Consider the following 5,479-nt stretch of genomic DNA (forward strand, 5'->3'; position numbering starts at 1 on the left):
GGTGTGTCACAGTGTGTGTGTGTGTGTGTGTGTGTGTGTGTGTGTGTAACTACTGATTGTTCTCTATTCATCTCTCACATTGTTTTGTGCTCAGTGGTGGCTGAACCCCAGTGGTATTGTTGTGTGAAGCAGCGCCCCCTAGAGGCTGAGACTGCAGGGAGACGTCCCCTGTGTCTGTCAGTCCACCTCACTCCTAGAAGACGCTATGCTGACAGGTTTTATACAAATAAAACAGATATTTTTCTCTAAGGCTTGGGGAATGCTTCCTTATATCCCTGCACTTGTTTACACACTGTTAAAAGATCCACATCACTGGAGATTTTCTAAAGCAGTCTCTGTAGGGGGTCAACATGTCCAGATCACTTGGGTCAGTACCTGTCAGTCTCTGTAGGGGGTCAACATGTCCAGATCACTTGGGTCTGTCTCTGTAGGGGGTCAACATGTCCAGATCACTTGGGTCAGTACCTGTCAGTCTCTGTAGGGGGTCAACATGTCCAGATCACTTGGGTCAGTCTCTGTAGGGGGTCAAAATGTCCAGATCACTTGGGTCAGTCTCTGTAGGGGGTCAACATGTCCAGATCACTTGGGTCAGTCTCTGTCAGTCTCTGTAGGGGGTCAACATGTCCAGATCACTTGGGTCAGTACCTGTCTGTCTCTGTAGGGGGTCAACATGTCCAGATCACTTGGGTCAGTCTCTGTAGGGGGTCAACATGTCCAGATCACTTGGGTCAGTACCTGTCAGTCTCTGTAGGGGGTCAACATGTCCAGATCACTTGGGTCAGTCTCTGTAGGGGGTCAACATGTCCAGATCACTTGGGTCAGTCTCTGTCAGTCTCTGTAGGGGGTCAACATGTCCAGATCACTTGGGTCAGTCTCTGTCAGTCTCTGTAGGGGGTCAACATGTCCAGATCACTTGGGTCAGTACCTGTCAGTCTCTGTAGGGGGTCAACATGTCCAGATCACTTGGGTCAGTACCTGTCAGTCTCTGTAGGGGGTCAACATGTCCAGATCACTTGGGTCAGTCTCTGTCAGTCTCTGTAGGGGGTCAACATGTCCAGATCACTTGGGTCAGTCTCTGTCAGTCTCTGTAGGGGGTCAACATGTCCAGATCACTTGGGTCAGTACCTGTCAGTCTCTGTAGGGGGTCAACATGTCCAGATCACTTGGGTCAGTCTCTGTCAGTCTCTGTAGGGGGTCAACATGTCCAGATCACTTGGGTCAGTACCTGTCAGTCTCTGTAGGGGGGGCAACATGTTGGTTGACCAACAGTGGAGAGAACAATGCTCTCCGTCAGTTGCCAGCTCATTGTTTTTTTATCACTTTGTGGTGGGGATAGTGATGGCGATTCGAGGCTTCATTGGCAGGTTAGTCTGATGGCATCACGCCAATTCCAATTTTCTATCAAAATAAAAGCCATTACCGAAATGTTTAAGGCAATATAGTTAATCTAGTCTGTACATTTTATGTTTAATGTCTGTTCCAATGTTGTTCTTGTCTGTTATTCTTTACAGACTATATTGTTAACTATATTGCCTTAAATTTCAATGATGGCTTTTATTATAATAAAGAAAATCTGAGTCCTGCTAGCATAATATCCTGCTGCTAAAATAACGCTAATGCAGCCTTGTTTGGCCATCACTGGGTTGGCAACTACTATCTAAAAACTATAGATTGTAAAGAAGCACTAATGACCTTCCCAGCACTGCACAGATCAACAGCCTGAACATGCAGAAAGCAATAAGCAGGCTTCAGGACACTAAGGACATTTTGAAGGAATTCACCTATTTAACAAAATAAAAGCCAGTAACTTCCACAGCTGCCTGACCAAACCTAATTACATCCTCAGAGACCTCAATTTAAATGTGTTTAATTTAGCAGACACAGCAACTTACAGTAAGAAACATTTTATGAGTAGTAAATGAATTCCAATCAATTAATTAGTTATCGGCTAAAATCTGGAAAAAAGAATACAAATAAAGACACAAAGAATACAAATTAATAATAATAAACATTTTCAAAAAGACAACAGAACTACACTGCTCAAAACAATACCCGGCCTCATGTGGCCAGAGTGTGTAGGCAGTTCCTGGATGACAAAGGCATTGATGCCATTGACTGGCCCTTATGTTCCCCCGACCCGAATCCAACTGAGAACCTCTGGGATGTTATTTATTGGTCCACTATAATCTTATATATATTTTAGGGGCCCATCAGACTAACCTGATGTATACTGTAGAGGCCCATCAGACTAACCTGATGTATACTGTAGAGAAGGACAACTGACCCAACTCCCCCAGCACAATAATATAGCAGCGTAAGATCTTGGGGCTGAGATAGGGGGGTCCAGTGACACTGTGGCCCTATCTGGGGGAGGCCCCAGACAGGGCCCAACAGGCAGGAAATCAATCCACCTACATTGCCAAGCATCAGCCAAAGGGACCCCCACCAACCGCAACCACCCTGAATGAGGGCCGAGTATTGCCAGCAGAGTACAGCCCAATTGCACAAGTGCGCAACAGAGAGACAACAACAAGCCAGTGACTCCGCCCCCGAAATGTAATTGAAGGGAGGGCATCCCAGTGGTGACGAGAGCCCACCTGGCAGAACATCAAGGGTGGACAGTATCAAGCCTTCTGGTCACCTTCATGCCCCTGGGCCAGGCTACACCTAATTATAAACTTTGCTGTAGAGATGAGCCTTTAGTAGACACTTGAAAGTTTGCACTGAGTTTGCATTTCTAACTTTCATTGGCAAATAATTCCACAGAAGTGGAGCTCTATGAGAGAAGGCCCTGCCGCCAGCTGTTTGTTTAGAAATTCTTTGTACAATTAAAAGGCCTGCATCTTGCAATCGTAGGTCACGTGTAGGTATGTATGGCTGGATCCTTTCAGCAAGGTAAGTAGGAGCAAGTCCATGTATTGATTTACAGGTTAACAGTAAAACCTTAAAATCAGCCCTAAACCTAAAAGGTAGTCAGTGTAAAGAGGCTAGTACAGGAGAAGTGTTCAATTTTTTTTTTTCTAGTTAGGATTCCAGCAGCCGTGTGCAGAACTAATGGAAGTTTATTGCTGGATCGCGTAAGCGGAGCCGACTAAGAAGAGTGACTAACTGACGACTAACCCTAACCCTGCCCTAGGGGTTAGAGAAGCGGACTGGTGAACTATAGGTCCCGAGTTTGTATCTCCTCACAGGTGAAGTGATGTACGCATTATGAATTATGAAGTTAGTAGATACTAGTAAGCCCATTACTGGCTAATAAGCGATTAAAACGGCCAGTGGCAAAATCAATACAGTTCATAGACGCTAGGGTGAGTTTAATACAATCCTCAATGGAGTCTAGCGTAACAGTAATGTCAGTGCTGTAATGTGATGGCGTAGTGGTTAAAGACTGTGCCTCTCATGTGGAAGACCTAAGTTTGAATCTATTGAGAGCCATGACATTTATTGTTTCTGGTAGATTCCACGATTCTCTCATCTTTTCACTTGATGAAAAAGTTATTTATTGTCATCTTTATTGATAGCTACTGTATAAATGTCATTCACGAATGAAAGTAAAAAATGTTGCAATGAAAGAAAAATTTTCTTATGCCATGAAATGAAATAGCTTTGTCAGACTCGCTAGCATTTGCTCAATTCTTATGACTATTTCAGTAAGGCAGTAGATACCAGTTAAGCTTATTACTGGCTAATACGTTGTTAAAATGGCCAGGTGCAAACGCCATACATAGATGCTATTTGTGGTGGAGGTAAAATTTGTCAGAAACATGAGTCAGTTTAACTGTATCAATGTCATTCATGAATGGCCAATTCACTATTAAAATGGCCAGTGGCAAAAGAGGATTTGTTCAGGATATACAGATGCTGGGTGTCACTATAGGCAAGAGGGTATACTGAGAGCCAGCAAATGTACAGCTCTGTGGTGTAGTGGTTAACAACACAGCCTTTTGCGTGGGCGACCCAGGTTTGAATCTGGAGATGGCAACTCTTTTTATTGCGGGCCAGCTGAACTAGGCTTGCCTGGTTTCTTGTTTACATATCTATCAGGGTAACCGGAAAGAAGAGCATTGCAGTAATCTTAATCTAGAAGTGAACAAAGCATGGATTTGTTTTTCTGCATCAGTTTTTGCTAGAATGTTTCTGAAGATAAAAATAAGCAACTCTTGAGATATATTTATGTTCATCAATGGAGAGGTCAGGGTCAAGGGTAAGGGTAACGTCAGGGTCAAGGGTAACGCTGAGGTTTCTTATAGTTCTTTGGGATACGACCATGCAGCCGTCGAGGTTCACAGTGAGATCTGCTAACAAAGCTCTTTGTTTCTTGGGTCCTAAAAAGCTATTTTGTTTCTTGGGAGCATTTCTGTTTTTCTTGAGTTTAAAAGCAAGAGGTTCTCTGTCATCAACTTCCTAATATCTGAAAAGCATGCTTCCAAAGTAGGTAATTTTGGGGCTTCTCCATGCTTCATTGAAATATATAACTGTGTGTCATCATCATAACAGTGAAAGTTGACATTTTGATTCCGGATTATATCGCCCAGAGGGAGCATATATAGTGAGAACAATAATGGGCCCAAAACTGAGCCTTGAAGGTCATCAAAACATACCTTTGACTTGTCAGAGGATATGCCATCCACACTAACAAACTGATATCTTTCAGATAAATAAGTCAATAAATAAACATGTCCACATAGTCCAATATGGGTTTCCAGTCTCTCTAAGAGAAGGGAGTGATCAATAGTGTCAAAAGCAGCACTAAGATAAAGAAGCAACAGGATGGATGTGGAACCTTTGTCTGAGGCCATTTGAAGGTCATTTGTTACCTTCACGAGTGCAGTCTCAGTACTATGATGGGGTCTGAAACCAGAGTGGAGCATTTCATAAATGTTATTTGTCTTCAGGAAGGCATTCCTTTTTTGGGAAACAGATTCATCTAAGATTTCTGAGTGGAACGGGAGGTTCGATATTGGCCTATAATTGTTAAATATAGCTAAATCCAGATGAGATTTTTCAGAGGAGGCTTTATTTCCGCTATTTTTAGTGGGTTTGGTACACATCCGGAGGAAAGGGAGCACTTTATTATGGTCAACATTGGCTGACCTAGCACAGGAAATAGCTCCTTAACTAATTTTGTTGGAATCGGGTCTAGCTGATAATTTGTGGGTTTAGAACTCATTACTAATTTAGCAACAGACATTAATTACAATTTAAAAAGCCACAGGTGGTATAAGTAATATGGTCAATATGAAACAGCCATAGGTAATATGGTCAATAGGAAACAAACATAGGTAATATGGTCAATAGGAAACAGCCATAGGTAATATGGTCAACAGGAAACAGACATAGGTAATATGGTCAATAGGAAACAGCTTTAGGAAATATGGTCAACAGGAAACAGACATAGGTAATATGGTCAATAGGAAACAGACATAGGTAATATGGTCAATAGGAAACAGACATAGGTATTATGGTCATTAGGAAACAG

Source organism: Esox lucius, chromosome 24 (genome assembly GCF_011004845.1).
Source record: "Esox lucius isolate fEsoLuc1 chromosome 24, fEsoLuc1.pri, whole genome shotgun sequence".
Classification (NCBI taxonomy): Eukaryota; Metazoa; Chordata; class Actinopteri; order Esociformes; family Esocidae; genus Esox; species Esox lucius.